Raw genomic sequence first — 19,315 nt, 5'->3', positions numbered from 1 at the left:
AATCAGTTTAATTATATATAACCTGCCTTGGAGAATGTTCTCGAGTTTTAGTGGAGAACCCGTCTTGAGCCCAGGCCTCGCCACACCTTTGACGGGACCCTTTGCATTTTGCACCAGGGCGAAATGACAAGGTGGTGGTGGTGGGGCATCTCTTTTTCAAAAACCAGGAAAAAGTGCCATTGGAGGTGCTGGCATGGGATGAAGAGATGACTAAAAGAAAGTTCCAAGCAAAGAAAAATTAAAAAGGGAAACGATCCGCTTGAATTTGATCGTTCCTCTTTATATTGCACAAAGCCGGTTTTAAACACAAGTAGGGGCGCGTTTAATTTTTCTAACTGTAAAGAGCTTTTAACTCAGTCGCTGCAATCGCACGATCTGTGTTTTGCCGCTCAGTCGTACATACGGGTAAAAAGAATTGCTCCTGGCGTTTGGCTGGGGTCTTAACGGTTTATGGAGAACCATGCATGTGCCATTAGTCTGGGCACAAATGAAGATACTGGCTACACTCATCATTGTAGGGATGAGCCAATAGGGGCTCAGAGAATATATCACGTGCTCACTAGTCTCTCAAGACAGAGACTCTCCTTCCGCTTCTATGCTGTTGACACTCCATCTCTATCTCTTCAATTATATTGCTATTGTAAAGACGTCGAAATCTATAAAACAGCAGTGTTCCTTTATTCATGTTTAATCAGATCCTCTTTTCCCGTGTGGTAGCAGAAGGCTTTGGGCTTGCTCGGGGAGGGAGGAGGAGTGGAGGGAGTGGAGAGGCTGTGCACCGAAGTTTCCAGCTCTGCCCCTCCCTGGCTGCAAAGCCTCAGACCAGTCGCTTGGGGATCAAAATAGCGTCTTAACTCCTGGGGTTTTCCTGAAGGTTACAGGAGGCGCTGCCTGGCTGTCCTGTGCCATCCATGCAGAGGAAACATTTTGGGGGGTCGTTTTCTTGCTCCGTAGCCCTGGCATGGCAGAAAGAAGATTAGGGAAAGGAAAACAAATCCGGGATTTGTTAGTTTTTCTACTTTGAGGAAATCTGGTGAAAGATGCCATTTGGGGACTCGTTAAAATAAAAGAAGGAGACCCTTTTTAAAATAATTGTAAACAAGAGTCCGTTTCATCCGTTTCAGGGTCCCCAGTTGGACCCCCAGCGGAGCCGGGAGCTAGTTTTTCTCTCGGGGTAGAAGCCTTAGCCTCTTCTGGACTCTGCGTTGGAGAAACATCAAAGAGCACACATTAGTGAAAATCTCTCATCCCTGAGAAAGAAACGGGCCGTTGGGTCCCAGCTTTAGAGTAAATACTAAGCTGCCTCTGTCAAATTTGGGGGCTTTCGAGAGACCCAGCCCCCCCCCAAATCCCTTAACCTGGAATCAAAATTCTCAAATCCACCTTCAAAGGTGGGTTATTGCCTGAAAGCTCCTCTTTTATGATGCGGACGCCCCCGGGGAGCCCTGTGGGCCTTAAGCCGTCATTTACCCTTCAAAGCAGTGAGTTCCCAAGCTTTCATCTGAAGGGCCTCTGGAGTTGGCAGTGGAGTGTGGGCTGGAGGGGTGGGTAAGGGTCAAAACAGGAAATGGAGTGGGGACGGAGGAGTTGATGCTGGCGGGAGGTTGGGGGGGAGCGGCGGTCAGGAGACCTGGGTCGGCTTTCCTAATAAGTGCTGTCACTAATTCCCTGAGCAGCCTTGGGAGGTGAAAGGTCAACTTTTGGAAGCCCAGCCCTGCCCTGAGGGTCTGGGATTCCCTGTCCTTGAGTTTAGTCTGGCAGCCAGTACCATTCTGTTTTTGGGTGAAGATCAAGAGTTAGATCTCAAGGGAAGGCAAACAGTTTCAAGCTTTCTGGAATATTCTGGAAGGTGTACTCACGTGCCGTCTTTTGTCCATTTGAGCCTCTGCATAGTAATCACGGTTGTTTTAAATTCCTGGCCTGATAATTCCAACATGTTCCCTGTTATGTCTGGATCTGACACCTGCTCTGTCTTTTCAAACTGGGTTTTTTTTTTTTGTTGTTGGTTTTTGTTTGTTTGTTTGCCTTCTGGTCTGCCTTGTAGTGTTTTCATGAGAGCCAGATGTCACCAGCTGAATCAAGGGAACTGCTGTCACCCGGCTTTAGTAATGCCTGGCGAGATGTGGGCGAGGGGAGACGGCTGTGGTCCTAGCAGTGAGGCCTCCTTCTTTACCCTGAGCCTTTATCTCTGGGCTACAGACTTGCCCTGCCTTTCTCTGGTTTCTGCTCCCCGCTGAGGTGGCCCAGGATGGATAAAGGGGGCTGGGATTGTGTATTTCCCCTTCCTCAGGTCACTGAGGCTCTGATGATACCCCAGCAGGTCAGGCTGGGGTGACCCACTTTCTCCTGACACGACGCTCAGGGGTATTTCAACACGGGGCCCCTTTTCTCACCTTGTGTTGGAGGCATGAGGGGACCTCAGTGCTCACCATGAGGCTAAAACTCACATAAGTTTGGGGGGCCTCCCTCTGACTGGGTCTCCTGGAGTTTTTAACTCTCAGACTTGTCCACATGGAGCTTCTAGCAATTACTTGCTCACAGTTCAGGTTTTCCTGCCCCCAGGGGACTTCTGCTGGGGGATGTTGGTGTTTTTGGCCTTTGCCTCTCTGTCTGTCCAGTCCTGGGGCTGTTGTCGCCCCATGACAATTTTCTTACAGATCTAAGAAGAGTTGCTGACGTTTTTGGGTTGTTCAGCTTTTTATTTGTTGTAGAGATGGAGCAGTGACTTCCAGGCTCCTGCCATGCGGACCTGGGAAGCAGAGAATTCTGGAAGCTTACGTTGACATAGCTAGTGTCTTTTGATTCGAAAGCATGGCCTTGTATTTCCAGGACGGTCTGTTACTCTCTGTCTCGGGGGTGATGTAAAAAAGCCTATAATCTCTGGTTTTACAGGCCCTCAGGGGGGGTCTCTTCTATTTTCGGGGATGTAGCTCATTTTTCAAGTTCTCTAAACAAATGTGATAGTAATGAGGGAAGGCAAGCTGAGGACAAAGCAGGAGCTGACACCCCCCCCCCCCATGGGATCTATGTGACCTTCCTCAGGCACCCCTGGCTGCCCTAAAGGAAAAACAAATAGTTATCTTGTAGAGATCACAATCCTGCAAGACCAGAGTCTCCCCCAGTTTGCAAATGTCCTAGTGAATTTACCGGGAAGAAGCTTTCTTATCAATAGCCTAACTTCCAGAGACCCATAGCTCCGTTTCCCGAAGCCCTAACATCACCCTCCCCTCCATAAAATTGAGGGAAGCTGAGGCAGAAGGGAATGTAAATACAATTAAATGTCCTTATAACCTGCAGCCCACCCACAGGTACTTGAAGTGGGAAGAGTGTAGAGTTCTTCCCGGAAGTTCCCAGCTAGCTTCATGTGAGTGCCTGACTGGAGGGGTAACCAGCCCTAACCTGACAAGGGCAAGGCTTCCAGGATCCTGTGAGTCTTCTTTAACATATGGAAGTTCTTTCTCGAAACCTCCTGTTTTCCTTACCTCCCCCAACCCCATGGTATATAGTCAGCCACCCCTCACAACCCCGGGGCAGCAGCTCTTTCTGCCCACGGGTCCTGTCCCCGTGCTGCAATAAACCACCATTCTGCACCAAAGTCGTCTCAAGAATTCTTTCGTAGTCCTGGGCTCCGGACTCCACCCCAGTGAACCTCACCTGTATTCCCAAGCTACATCAATAGTGTTCGATTTTGTGTTTGAAAAAGAGCATTTGTGGGTATCAGTAACCTCAGCTCCCATTCTGAGTCTTGAGCCTGCTTGAGACTGCACAGGGCTCTTCTTTGATGTTCTCTTTGGGCTTATAGCTGTTTGGGGGCATTTTAGGGGTGTGTCCGAGGTACTTCATAGATTTAAATTAAATTACATTATATTAAACAACAGACCCGGGGCTTGTAGGTGGCTGAGACATTGCTTCCTCTGAGGGGTACGCTGCTGAGGCACTGTTGCAGGTGACAGACATAGGGAGCGGACGCCATTGTCCTGAGGCCTGTGGGCAGCTGTAAGAACGTTCTCGGTGTGAAGGCTCGGTGCTTGCAGGTCCGGGACTGCATTCAGCTTGGCCTTTGGTGCTTACCAGGACTTCCTAGGGAGTGCCCCACGCTAATCCAGTCCAGGAAGGGCTGGTATAAATACAAGACCTGACAAAACCTTCGCTTGGGTGCTTTTTACTTAGTCTTCCCAGAATCCTCCCTTCCATTTGCCAAGACAACTCCTCTCCCTTCAAACCTTCTTCATGCTTCTCTTCAAAAGCATTTGTCTTGTCTTTTCTGTTAGAGTAGTACTTCATGGTCCACTGAAATGGGAGCTGAGATTATTGGTAACCCCAAACCAACTTCCCTTTCCCCTTTCTTGAAGGCAGGAAGGAAACAGCCTTTAGTCATTCCGAAGGGAAAGGGTAGGTGGCTTATTTACATTTTGGGCCCTCTTTCCATGAGTTCAGTTCTTAAAGTGAGGGGGGCATGAGTATCCCTAATAAAGTGACCAAAATTAAAAATCTTGTTGCTACCTTAGGAGTCACAAAGCCAAGGAGAAGGAATAGCTTGTTAAAATATTTGAAATGTTGAGAATTACTGCTCAAAGACCTACTTTATTATTTTTGTACTTCTGGTATTCCTATATGTAAGCTGGGGCGGAGTTGTACCTGCCAAGAATTGACAGAAAGAAAAAGAGGCTGCATATCTCAGTTTTCTGCAGTATTTTACTTGTATTTAGTTCAGTAAACATTGTTTGTTTATTTATAAAGATTTTTAAAATGTAATCTCTCTACCCAATGTGGGATTCGAACTCACAACCCCGAGATCAAGCGTTGCATGCTGTACTGACTGAGCCAACCAGGCTCCCATCAGAAAACACTTGAGCCTCACTAGAGCTAGATTGCCCTGGGGAACTGGAAAATTCTGAGATAAATAGGACATAGTTCTTGCCCTAAAGAATCTTAGAGAATAGAGGATAAAATAGGTTCTAAAAATGCGAGCAACATAGAGACTATGGAACAGAAGTGGGAAACATTGCACCTTTTTTTGTGAACGAGAACAGAGGTGGCATCTGAAGGATTGAAAGATGGGTAAGATTTGACAGGTAGACGGACAATCCTTCTACTTAGAAGACATTGCGATTGTCCCCCAGCATCCATCCCACGCCTCTCTTAGGTCATAGCAATGTCATTTGGGGAGATCAGTTCTATCTCTGCTTCCTGGATACCTTCGCTCAACCTCTATATCCTGATAACTCCCAAACATACAGCTTTAAGCCCATGATTTTTAGACTCTTGGCTACATCTTCCATCTGTACATTTTCATCGGGAGTTCTCAGAAGTATATCGGACTGAGCATGTCCCAAATGCCGTAAATTTCTCCCATCTGCCAAAAAGCCATTATAGCAGACAAGTGCATCCACTTGTCACGTTTCTGGGATTTATTCCCAGTAGCACCTTCTCTCTGAGTTGAACCCCCCATCCCCACTAATTAACCAGTTGGTCAGTACTCTTTCTTTTAAGTCTTTATAATTCCATTTCCTCCACCCACTGCCGTTGCCTTTATTCAGGTCATCAACGTTTCTTAATCAGAAATTAAAAGTGGGGGGCGCCTGGGTGGCACAGCGGTTAAGCGTCTGCCTTCGGCTCAGGGCGTGATCCCGGCGTTGTGGGATCGAGCCCCACGTCAGGCTCCTCCGCTATGAGCCTGCTTCTTCCTCTCCCACTCCCCCTGCTTGTGTTCCCTCTCTCGCTGGCTGTCTCTATCTCTGTCGAATAAATAAATAAAATCTTAAAAAAAAAAAAAAAGAAATTAAAAGTGGATCTCCTTGCCCCCAGTCTTGCATTACTTCCAGCCTATCCCCCATCCCCTCACCAACTGTTAGTGATCGTTCTAAAAGGGACATTTTAGATGACACCGTGCTGGCCCTGGCTGCCGATCTCCCCTGCTCCCAGTGTTGTGGTGGTGTTTTCTTGGCCATTTTACTTGTTTATGACTCAGCTGAAGTCTCTTTCCCCCATAGGGCACAGCCTTTGATGGCCTTGCTCAGAGTTTCCTCCCCATTTTTGTATTTCGCTCGGCTCTGCAGGGTTCAGCTGAAGCCACTCTTGGCCAAAGTCATGTTTAAAGCCCCTTCTGTGGCCGTTTGGGTTTTTAGCCTTTAGTGGTATGTGTGGTTTGTTGCAAATCAGGGAGTTGTGTCCTTGTATGTTAGTTTTGCCCACCTTGCCTCCCACGGTGGCTCTTGGGAGGGCAAGCTTGGGCGTATGCACAGTCTTCCAGACTACTGGCCGTGCTCGTGATGTTATTTGTAAGCCCGGCTGCCTTGGAGTCGCCCCCTGCACAAGCAGCTTATTGTTCAGCCCGTGTTTAGTCCGAGTCTGTGCTGGAGCCCCTTGTACCGGGAGGCGTCCGCCCGGTGGTGGTGGATCTGTACGGCTTGGGCTGCTTTCAAGCGTGCGCCATCCCGTTGTGACCGCTCACGGGTGGGTGTAGGCTGGCATGCGTGCACCACTTTCCTGACACCCACGTCACCTCCAGGACCGAAGCTAATTTCCTTTATTTCATTGTTGCTTGTAAATATTGCAGAGGAAGAGGGAATGTGTCAGAGGCACAAGTGAAAATTGGCTATGTCTTCAGGATTGAAAACGCCTATTCAGGAGTGAGATTTCACAATCTCTTTTTTCAGTTATAGATTTTCTGTGCAAATCTGAGCCTACTAGTTGCCGCTTAATCGAGTTTTCCTCTCCTTATTGCTAATGCACATTAAATTTTAAATTGCCCATATTATAGCCATTCAAAGACTACATTTCCCAGCATCCCTTGCAGGTAGGTGTGGCCATGTGACTCAGTTTGGGCCAGTGAGACGTAGGTAAAGGTATCATGTGTGACTTCTGGGAAGTGTCCTTAAGGGTAGAAGCGGGCTCTTCTTTGTCTCTCGTTTTTGCCTCTGGAACGACTGTATAATGGCTGGGTCTTAAAGAGTTTCTTAACACATGATGGGCCAAAAAGTCAAGGAATTCTGGGTCCCTCACAGTTTGTGGAACTGCTCTACAGCCCTGGGCTATCCATCTGTGGACATTTAAAATGAAAGAATAAAGTCACGTTTTTAAGCCAGTATTAATTTGCCTTTACTTTCACGCAGCGCAGAATCTAATACTAATAATCTAATCTCATTGATGTAACGCTAGACCAATTTTTAATTAGAGAGTGATAAACATGGTGTTAGGCTACGTTTGAAAAAGCACAACGCCATTTTGTGATGGAAGTGGTTAATCAAAGATCAGGATGAGGGATGCCTGGGTGGCTCAGTTGGTTAAGCATCTGCCTTACGCTTAGGTCATGATCTCAGGGTACTGGGATCGAGCCCCGTGTCAGGCTCAGAGCCTGCTTTTTTCTCTGCCTGCTGCTCTCCCTGCTTGTGCTCTCTCTCTCTCTGACAAATAAATAAACAAAATCTTAAAAAATATATATATATAGCGATGGTACACTGTTTAAAAAAACAGATTTCCGGTGTAATCGACATATAATTTACAACTGCACGTGTTTGAATTACTCATCTTGTTAAAGTGTGACATATGTACACACCTGTGAAACCATCATCTCAATTAAGATAATAAATATTTCCATCATGGGGCGCCTGGGTGGCACAGTGGTTAAGCGTCTGCCTTCGGCTCAGGGCGTGATCCCGGCATTGTGGGATCGAGCCCCACATCGGGCTCCTCTGCTGTGAGCCTGCTTCTTCCTCTTCCACTCCCCCTGCTTGTGTTCCCTCTCTCACTGGCTATCTCTGTCGAATAAATAAAATCTTTAAAAAAAAAATATTTCCATCATACGCAAAGTTTCCTCTGCCTTTGCAATCCCTCCTTCCTGCCTCTTTCTTCTTCCTGCTCCCAATCCCCGACTCTGGGCAATCACTGATCTGCTTTCTCTCACTTTAGATGTTGCTGAGTTATTTTTATTGCTGAGTGGCATTGCACTATAAAAGTATATCACCATTTCTTTAACCATTCACTTGTTGATAATCGCTAGGTTGTTTTCAGTTTGGGGTATTACAGATAGGGCTGGCGTAAGTCTTTGTAAATCTTTGTGTGAACATCTGCTTTCACTTCTCTTAAGGAAATGCCTAGGCGTGGAATGGCTGGGCCATGTGGTCCGCTTACGTTTAATCTTTTAAGAAACCGTAAAATGGTTTTCTAAAGTTTTACCTTCCCACTGAGTGTACAAGGGTTCAGTTCCTCCACATCCTATTACTTGATATGGCCAGTCTTAAATGGTAGACATTGTAAGAGTCTAATAGGTCTGGTTTGGTATCTCATTGTGGTTTTAATTTGCATTTCCTTAAGACTAGTGATGCTAAGAGTCTTTTCATGCTTTTCCTTGGTACATGTCTTCTTTGAAGGTGTCTCTTCAAATCTTTGGCCTAATTTTTATTGGATTTGTTTCTGTCTTTTATTTCCTATTAATTATTGCTTCTTATTTATTATTGAGTTTTGAGAGTTCGTTATATATTTGATTATAATTCCTTTATCAGACATATGATTTGCAAATATTTTTTCAAGTCTGTGACTTTTTTTATCTTCCTCTGAACAGTATCGTTCAAAACACAAAAGTTACTAATTTTGATTAAGTTCCATTTATCAATTTTAATTTTTTAAATCAATTTTTAAGAAATATTTTGTTTATTTATTTGGTAGAGAGCACAAGCAGAGGGAACAGCAGAGGGAGAGGGAGAAGCAGGCTCCCTGCTGAGCAGGGAGCCCGATGCGGAGCTCCATCCTCGGACCCTGGGATCATGACCTGAGCCAAAGGCAAATGCTTAACCGACTGAGCCACCCAGGCACCCTTGATTTATCAATTCTTAAATGGATCTTTAACCCAAGTTTCTCCTACGTGTTCTTTTATGACTTACAGTTTTAGGGTTTTTACCTTAGGTCTATGATTCATTTTGACTTAATTTTTGTATATGTTGTGAGGGATGGATTATTCTTTTTTCTTTTCCTGCCTCCCTTCCTTCCTTCTTTCCTTCCTTCCTTCTTTCTTCTTTGAGTCGATTAATTTTTTTCATTCTCAAATGCATGGTTTGTATTTCATTGATTTTCTCTATTGTTTTCTATTTTTCTATTTCGTTTATTTCCATTCTAATCATATTTTCTTTTATTCTGCTCATTTTGTGTTTGCCTTGCTTTTCTTTTTCTAATTTCTAAATGGACGAAAGCAGTGGCAAGCGATTTGAAACTTTTGTTTTTTCTAATATAGGTGTTGAGTGCTATAAATTTCCATTGAAGTCCTGCTTTTGTGCCATCAATTTTTTTTGAATTGTTGTGTTTTCATTTTCATCTGGTTCAGAGTCACTCCTAATTTCCCTTTTGATGTTTCCTTTAAGTCGTCGGTTTAGAAATGTGTTATTTAGTTCCCAGTTATTTGGAGATTTCCCAAATGTCTTTCTGTCGTTGATTTCTAACTTAATTCCAATATTGTCAGAAAACATACTGTGTGTGATTTGAATCCTTCAAACTTTATTGAGAATTGTTTCATTGCCCAGAATATGGTCTGTCTGTTAATGTTCTGTGTGCCCTTGAAAAGAACATGGGTTTTGCTGTCATTGGGTATTATTACCTTCTGCAAATGTCAGGTCTGGCTGGTTACTAGTGTTCAAGTTTTCTGTGTCTTTACTGATTTTCTGTCTATTTGTTGAATCAGTTATTACAAAATGGGTGTTGAAATATCTATCCCTATTATGGCTTATCTACTTCTTTTTGCAGTTTTGCCTGTTTCCTTTATGTATTTTGCAGTTCTGTTATTAGGTCCATGAATCTTTACGATTATTATGCCCTCTTAATGAAATGACCCTCTTTTTTCCTTTGCGTGTGTGTTTTGTCTTTTTTTTTCTTAAAAATCTATTTGTCTCATGTAAGATAGACACACTCTTGCTGTCTTTTCATGAGTGTTTGCATGGTTTATCCTTTTCCCCCCCTTGTAACCAATTTGTAGCTTGTTCAGTCTTTTCTCCTAGCTTCAGGAACCCATGGAATACATTATAGCAATGTTGAATTATCCTTATTTATGAATGCTACATCTCTGTAATTTCTGAATTGGTTTTATTTGTGCTTTCCCCCCTCTCCTAATGATAACGTCTGTTTTTTTTCTGCTTCTTCGCATGCAGAGAATCTACTAATTTTTAAGTAGATACCACACATTGTGAATTTTACCTTGTTAGGTGTTTGGGACTTGCTGTATTCTAAGAAATATTTTTTTTTTAAGATTTTATTTATTTATTTGACAGAGAGACAGCCAGCGAGAGAGGGAACACAGGCAGGGGGAGTGGGAGAGAAAGAAGCAGGCTCCCAGTGGAAGAGCCCGTCGTGGGGCTCGATCCCAGAACTCCAGGATCACGCCCTGAGCCGAAGGCAGACGCTTAACAACTGAGCCACTCAGGCGCCCCATCTAAGAAATATTTTTGAGCTTTGTTCTGTGATGCAGGTGAGTTGCTTGGAAACAGTGTGATCATTTCAGGGCTTGCTTTAAAACTGTGTTAGGTGGGATGAGAGCAGATTTCAGCTGAGGGAAATCCTTAGCCCACTACCGAGATGAAACCTTTGTTATCGTTCTACCTGATGAACTACCTGTTAGGAGATTTTTCACTCTGGCTGATGGGAACAGGAATTATGTCCGTTCCTCTTTAAGCTGCAAGCATTCTTCCTTCTTCTGTTTTTAGGTGGTTTGTTATGTCCCTGAACTTGGGCTGTTTCCTTATGTGCATGTGCTGATGAGGGCTTAGCGGAATACTCAAGGGAGACTCTGCACATTTCTAGAGTTCTCTGTATAGCTCATTCCTGTCTGGGACTCTTGCCCTGCAAGCTCTACCCAGCGTCCCACTCTGCCTCCTCACCTCTGGGAGATGGCTAGACTCTGCCTGGGCTCCTCTTTCCAGAAGGAGAAGCAGGCTCCCCGCTGACCAAGGAGCTCAATGCGGGACTGGATCCCAGGACTCTTGGATCGTGACCTGAGCTGAAGGCAGATGCCTAATGACTGAGCTACCCAGGCGTCCTTACAAGAGGTTTATTAGGGGATGTCAACTGTGAAGGATAAAAATGGGGAAAAAGCCGGGTTGCACAGTGAAGGTTTCAGACTGCGTGAAGATCGGAAGCCTATGAGAGGAAAGGGGAGTGGAAGAAGGATCTGGGGCAGCAAGCGCTTTAGACCACGCTGCAGATCTGATGAAGTTTCCAGCCGGCCGGCAGGGGGCGCTACACAAAGACTGCTAGAGAGCGTCTTCTGCGGGACAGAAATGGCCAAACCTGTCGTTTCACTGTCTGGGGACTCCATGGGAAGAGCATGGCTTTGCTTAAAAGTTCTGGCAGATTCTGAAGGTGCTTAGAACTGTAGCCCTTAGATGCAAACAGAAAGTTCTTTTTCTAAGAGAGATTGACCAGCATATCTCTCCGGCTGCCAGTTTCATGGTACTGAATGATTACAGCCTCTCTTAGTAAATAATTCCACTAAAACGAAATCTATACTGTAAGTTGTAACATATATTCTTTGTTGACTGAACCCATGAACACTTATCTGATAAAGATTTATTGACTTCCTGCTCCATGCTCAATACCGTTCCAGCCTCTAGAAATACGGTGTCGAGTAGACATTGTACCTCTCTCATGGAGCTCACATTCCAGTGGGGATGCATTCAGTTGAGCCATGAAGTTATCGACTTTAGATATTACACAACCTAGCAAAGTATATACACCAAACTTGAGTTCTCTGGGACTTGACGTCATTGAGCTTGACCAGCAGGGTCGTCTATAGGCAGGTGCCCAGAGACGGTCGAATGCAAATACGCATGACCTCTTCCTGCTTCACTCCACTGTTCTCAGCCACAGAGCTGAGGAGCTGCCGCTGGAAAAACACATACAAGCTCACCAGCAACCGGGGAGCCTCCCTTCCTGGACAGGGAAGAGAAACAGTCTGGCATTTACTCATGTAAGCCCGCCCACCTCTGAGAATCAGGACTTTTGGTCTTGGAGCAAAGCCTAGGTCCTGTTCCAAAGGCTATATGACCTGACTTCATAACAGGGGTCAGATGACAATATGTTAAGAGCTCCAGCTGCGCCCAGGTTCCTCACATTCTCTGGTATATGCTCATTTTATAATGTCAAGCAGCCAATGCTTCTTTTTTTTTTTTTTTTTAAAGATTTTATTTATTAATGTGACAGAGAGACAGCCAGGGAGAGAGGGAACACAGCAGGGGGAGTGGGAGAGGAAGAAGCAGGCTCATAGCAGAAGAGCCTGATGTGGGACTCGATCCCGGATCACCAGGATCACGCCCTGAGCCGAAGGCAGACGCTTTAACGACTGCGCTACCGAGGCGCCCCAAGCAGCCAATGCTTCTAATTCCATTCCAAAAAGTGAAAATTCAATTCGCATCTCCCTGGCTCAGTCATATACACACGAAATCTGTCATTTAATAGAAGTGTTCCTATTTGTTTAAAAAAAAAAAAAAGCAATACAGAGAGACTAGGAAATTGTAGGTGATAAAAACTTATAAAAATGTCCAGCATCAAAAAAGGCTTTTTAATTTAATGTTGTTATTCATTGTCCAATTCACTCACTCTCGAGTAAGGCACAAACCAGATTGGCCAGTCGAGAACATAGTTCTTTAGGAGTGGGGAGCTGTTTTCAAAACCAAACATGAGAAACCATTATGATGAAAGTCAGCTTTTTTTTGGAGCATCGGTTAATTCCAGGATTAATTTTCACTGGTAATAACCATCAAGCCTAACATGTCCCTAAGTCCTGAGACTCCCTCACTTAGCCACTAATTGACCTGGAAAGAAATGTTAATAGATGATACGCGGTCTAGTAATGCAGTTTCCCACCAAAATCTAGTTGCACGCCATTCGTGGACAGACGGGATTTAGTTTAACACGCCTCGAGGGCTAGAGGTAGTCCGAGCTCTGCAGAGAGGCAGACGCTGTAAGATCTGAACCTACAACAGAATCAAGAATAAATTAAGGGGGCACCTGGGGGGCTCAGTCGGTGAAGCACCTGCCTTCGGCTCGGGTCATGATCCCAGAATCCCGAGATCGAGCCCCGCATCCGGCTCCCTACTCAGTGGGGAGTCTGCTTCTCCCTCTGCCTCTCAACCCGCTTGTGGTCTCTCTCTCATAAATAAATAAAATCTTAAAAAAAAAAAAGAATAAATTAGGGGCTGGGATATTCAATGGGAAAGACCTCCCACTCCTCCCCCAAACCCCAGTCAATTATGCAAGTATCAATTTGTCCCCTTTTGGTCTAGGTTTGGGGCAATGCTACTGAATTGCTCTTTAGTAGACAGTAGGAGGTGGGATCTCTCTGAATCTCAAGCTTAGAAATTTCTGTTCCCATACAAATTGCCGAGACAGAGGAACATATTCTGTGTCATCCAGACCACCTGACAGTTTGACATGATTTGTAGTACACTCATTTTTGAGGATAACAGATTCCAGGTTATTTTTAGGTTTTTAGCAGGAAGACAACCTTTTATTATATTGATAGAGTAAAATGCTGCCGATCCTGGCAGCTTTATGAATTCCGTGAGCCAGAGCGTATGATTGGGGATCCAACCTAGTTGGATGGGGTGTATGGTGAGGAGCTGGAAGGTTTCACTGAGGAACAGATAGACACGTCAAAGGAGTTGGGGCAATGGTGGTGATTGGCGGTAAGAGCAGTTCAAGGAGAGGCAACACTTGGTGGAAGGCTGTCAGGCTCCGGAAAGCTTGACATTTTTGAGGAACTAAATAAAAGACGGCATAGCTGTGAATAAAGAGAATAGTGCCAGGTGAAGCTAGAGAGAAAAGGAGGAAGTTGATCACAGGGTGTTGTGAACAATCTTCTTTTTCCAGAAGTTCTCTCTCTCTCTCTCTCTCTCTCTCTCTTGTTCCCATTCATTCACTTTTTGGAGCCAGCCACTGTTCGGAGCGCTTGATATATTTTAATTTATTTAATCCCCACCACAATCTAGATGCTTTTGTTTCCCCCATTTTACAGATGAGGACATAGGTCAGAGGGATTAAAGAACCTGTTCAAAGTTCCATAGCTACTGAGTGGTTCGAGTCCGGCTTCCGATCCCGAACTCCACTTCCTCCCAGGGAACAGTGGGATGCAACAAAGGATTTTAAGTAGAGGAGAGACAGCATCCATTCTGTGTGTCGGAGATGGCTCTACCCAGAATGTAGAGAAGGAATCTGGCAAGAGCAGGTAGACCGGTCAGGGGTCTAGTGTAATATTCTCGATGAGGAAAGATGGTACCTGGAAATATGGGAGTGACTAAGGAGATGAGATTAACTGAGGGATGTTTAGGATTCACACTTGACAAGACCTCGTGACCGGAAGGTCAAGGGTGACACACAGTACTGGTAAGAGCAAGTAAGTGGATGGTGGTGTCATTTACTGAATCGGGAGCACTGACAAAGGACAGTATTTGAAGGGAAGGATGGTCGTATCCACTCATTATGTGTTGAGTTTGGAATAAGCATTTGAATGAACGAGTATGGAGCAGACGGCTAAAGTCTGGGCTGGTTATATGAACTTGGGATTCATCCCAAGCCATGGAAAGAGAGACAATTGCTGGAAAAGAGCATAGACTGAGAAGAGAAGGGTGAAAAATGGAAAACAAAAGCTAACCTATTTATACCTTGGAAGAATCCACAGCGTTGCCTTATTACGCTGGAATACATTTTCTGAATTATGAATTAGTGACTGCAGATGGCGGGAACCAGGCTTGTAATTAGAATATTAGTTTAAATCTTGGCTCCGTGGCATCTTAAAAAGCAAATGAGCACCAGACGTGCTTGCTTACGGTCAAGCACCGAATGCCGCAGAAGCTTCTCTGGGATGCTTCCCGTCATCCCAGCATGGGGATTCATTGTGATCTCTACTCTGGAGTGGCCCTGGATGAGAAAGGCAGATCATCACATATGAATACTTCATGTCACAAAGGACCAAATGGACCGCCACCATTATCATTAGCTCATCTCTTAAGAGTTACGAAGTTGCAACTGCCCTAGAAAATCGAAGCCACGAGCTTCGATATTCAGATCCAGTGGAAAATGGATCAATTATATTTTCTCTTTCTGATTCCTGGGTAGTAACTTATGGATACTCCCAGGACACAACACTGTAAATGTATTAATCTTATGTGCACTATAGCTAAGACTGCCTCCAAGCCATACACAGATAGCATCTGCTATAGAATGATAACAGCTGCGGCTTATGTCGTTGAGCAAAGTCCTGTTAGGAAAACGCTTCAAAAGTTAAAACTGAGTCGTGATTCATTTAGCCCAGATTAGAGGATCGATTACAAAAGTTCTTTTGGAAGAATGTTAAAGTAATTAGGCCAGTTAAATTATAATGTTCAAATATTTTTATTATTATTTTTTATTTATTTATTTTATATTTATTTATTATTTTAAAGATTTTTTAAAAATTTAAAATAATAAATTGTGTGTGATTAAAAATGAAAAAATCTATATCTATCTAAAATCTCTATCCATAGATAATATATCTCTATAATATATAATAACATAATATCTATAATATATTAAAATGTATAACGTATATATTTCTGTTATTTGTTTGCTTTGTCTTAGAGTAAAATCTGCCTCTTCTCTGGGACATGGGAAATTTGGTATGCCAGGAAACAGTATCTTGATTGTATCCTCTTAGGTTTGTGGTGTCGAATACACACATAGTAAGGGGTAGGAGGTTTGGGAACAGGTGAGAACAGATGGGAATGTGGTCCAGCACACTAACTAGGGTCATTCTGTATGGGCATTTGGCAGACACACAGTAAATACTTTCAGATTGGACGAATAGATTGGAAGAGAAGAGTTTACTGTGTTTACAAGTTAGATTGGCCACCATTCATTAATGCTTTTAGTGAAAATCTACCATGTTATGGACCCTCGTCTTACGAGCTTTACCAGTGCTCAAATATGATGTATGTAGAACACACCTAAATAGAAATAAGTCTTAGCTAATCTGTTTAAACATACACCCACCAGTATTGTGAAATGACAGAGAGAAACAGTTGGCAGAGATGTGGTACAAATACTTTTTGGAAAAGATCAGTATTGGGGTGCCTGGGTGGCTCAGTCGGTGAAGCATCTGCCTTGAGCTCAGATCATGATCCCAGGGTCCTGGGTTCAAGCCCATTGTTGGGCTCCCTGCTCCGCTGGGGAGTCTGCTGCTCTCTCTCCCTCACCCCTAGCTTATGCTCTCTCTCTCTCTCTCTTGCTCATTCTCTCTCTCTCTTTCAGATAGATAGATAGATAGATCCCTAGCTTATGCTCTCTACTGAAGTGGGACATATGCGTCCCCTACGATGTACCTGTTATGTTGGATAGTGTCAGGGAGCGAGAACTCCTGTCGTCTTCAAAGTCCTTCTAACTAGACTAAGAAAATAAAATTGACATGAGACAGACTAACAGGAGAAAATAAAACTTAATAGGCGTACGTATGAGAAATCCACATACACATGGAAATTCCAAAGATAGCCAAAATGAGCTATATATGCCATTCTGAACTAAGAAGAAGGGGGTCGGGGGGTCTGGGATTTCAGAGGAAAGGAATGCACTTCACAGGATGATAAGAAGAGCAGATGTTTGGTAATTTGGTATTTTCCCTACCCTACAGTTGGGTCACTCAGATAAAATTTACCTCGGTTAATAACCCTGATTCTGGGAAAGACCCCCCCCCCCCATTTCAATTCTTCTGTGCAGTTAAGGGGAGGACAGATATTTCTCTTGAGCTTACAGGATTTCAAGTGCTTTCAACTCAAAATAATCCACATGCTCAAGTGGCACATTCTTGGGGAGCCTGTCCTGAACCCCTTCACTATCAACAGAAATGTGTATTTGTGTTCACCAAAAACATCTACTAAAAGTGCACAGCACTGCTAGTCATCAGAGCCGTACTGGAAACTACCCATATGTCTGTCAACACTTAAAGGGAAGTGGGTTACTGTATGGCAGTAAGAATGGACACTAGGTATCTTAATAGGGAAAGAATACTCTTTCCAACAAATGGGGACAAGACAACTCTACGTTAATAATTGGCTTTGGAAAAGACCTTACACAATTTGCAAAAAATAATTGGAGATCGATCACAGACTTAACCATAAAAGCCCAAACTGTGAAGCTCCTGGAAGAAGAATTGGGAGACGATCTTTATGCCCGTGGTGTACAACATTTTTCTTACATAGGACACAAAAGCGCTAACCGTAAAATAAATGGTATATGGGACTTGATAAAACGTTACAATCTGGGCATATCAAAAAACAACGTTAAGAAAATGAAAAAGTGAGCCAGAGTGGAGAAAATATTTACTCTACCTGTCTGATAAAGGACTCCTGTCCAGAATATAAAAAGAACTCCTGCAAATCAATAATCAAAAATACGAAGAGCCTAATTTAAAAATGGGCGAGCGACTTCAACAGGTATTTCACGAAAGAAAATGTAAGCTCATGAAAAGATGCCCATCATCATTATTTGTGTTGGAAATGCAAATGAAACCTGCAGTGAGGTGTCAGTCCACACCCACTAGAATGGCTATGGTTAAAAAGACTGGTAACACTAAGTGTAGGTGAGGGGATGAAGCAGCTAAAACGCTCACCTCTCAAGCATTTTTGCTGGGAGTGCAAAATGGTACAACCATTTTGGAATACGGCATTACAGGTGTTCCTGCCTTAATCTCCTTTACTTATTTTGCCCATCCCCCCAGCCCTTACCTTCTGGCAACCAGCCATTTGTTCTCGGAATTTATGAGTCCTCTTACGTTTTTTTTTTTTTTGTATGTTTGTGCGTTCATTTTAGACTCCGTATATAAGTGAAATCATATGGTATTTGTCTTTCTTTCATGTATTTCACTTAGCAGAATGCCCTCTGGGTCTGTCCATGTTTTTGCAAATGGCAAGATTGTATTCTTTTTTATGGCTGAATAATAGTTTGGTAGTTTCCCATAAAAATAAACATACATCTCATTTCTTTTGTAGTATTTTTAAAAAAGTGATCTCTCCCCCAACTTGGGGCTCGAACTCATGACCCCGAGATCAAGAGTTGCACATGCTACCCACTGAGCCAGCCAGGTGCCCCATTTGTTTCTTTTTTTCCTTGCGGAATTGGCTAGGACCTCCGTCATTGTGCTGGGCTGAAATTGTGATGGTGGCTGACTTGTGGCGTTCTCAATCTTAAAGAAATGCATTTCAAATATCTGTATAATGTAGAATTTTGATTGTATGTTTTGTGGCTATGTCCTTTACTAATTGAAAGGTGTTCCCTTTTAGCCTATTTTGCTGAGACTTTTTATCACTGTTAAGGATTGTATTAATTTTGTCTAGCAAACATTCTAAATCTAAGTAATCGTAGGATTTTTTCCTCTTTTCCTCCAGAGTGGTGAATTACATGAAAAAGTCCAACTCTTTGAATTCCTGAAATAAGCCCAACTTGATCATAATATATGACTTTTAATACATAATATATGTTTTTAATTAACAGTAGGATTCCATTCAGATAGCTAATATTTTATTTATGGTATTCACAGGTGTCTTCATAAGTGAAATATGAAGGCATTTGAAGGAAATTTGAAGGAAAAAGATAAATGTTTATTATTTGCAAATGATGGTATTATTTACTTTACCAAAAACAACCCAGAAAAATCAACATGAAATAAGAGAGTTCATCAGGGTCGTTGAATATGGTATCTTTCCATAAAAAATGCCAAAAATAACCATCTAGGAAATATATTAGTTACTCTAGGGGCACCTGGGTGGCTCAGCTGGTTAAGCATCTGCCTTTGGCTTAGGTCATGATCTCAGGGTCCCGGGATCGAGCCCCGCGTCCAGCTCTTCGCTCAACGGAGAGTCTGCTTTCCCTCTCCCTCTGCCTCCTCCCCATGCTCTCTCACTCAAATAAATAAATAAAATTTTAAAAGGAAAAAAAAAAAGAAAATATATTTTCTTTCCAAATAGTATCCAAACTATAAGTATATTGGAATTAACTAAAAAAACAAGGCCTCTATGCAGAAAATTTTATTTTATTTTTTTTATGCAGAAGATTTTAAAACTTGAAGAAGCTCAAGGATGAAGAGGTACTTGATATTCTTTGATAAGACAAATTGACGCAAATGTCACTTTCCCCCCAGTTACTCTGTAAGTTCAAAACAGGCGATCAAAATTTTAGTTGGAGCTATTGTGGAATTTGATGAATTTATTCTAAAATTCATATGCAGATTGCATAGCTGATTATTAAAAAGAAGAAGATTATAAGGAGGAGCTAGGCCCATGAGATATTAATGGCACAGAGCTATAGC

At 43.2% G+C, this 19,315-nt stretch overlaps 1 pseudogene; it reads left to right on the top strand.

The window, feature by feature from the left end:
• The first annotated feature begins 14,936 nt into the window (after positions 1–14,936).
• LOC121100797 lies at positions 14,937–15,297 on the top strand (annotated as a pseudogene).
• The last annotated feature ends 4,018 nt before the right edge of the window (positions 15,298–19,315 follow it).

Source organism: Ursus maritimus, unplaced genomic scaffold, assembly GCF_017311325.1.
Source record: "Ursus maritimus isolate PB19 unplaced genomic scaffold, ASM1731132v1 scaffold_5, whole genome shotgun sequence".
NCBI lineage: Eukaryota > Metazoa > Chordata > Mammalia > Carnivora > Ursidae > Ursus > Ursus maritimus.
The sequence above is the reverse complement of the archived record's forward strand: the minus strand, read 5'-3'. Positions and strand labels throughout refer to the sequence as shown.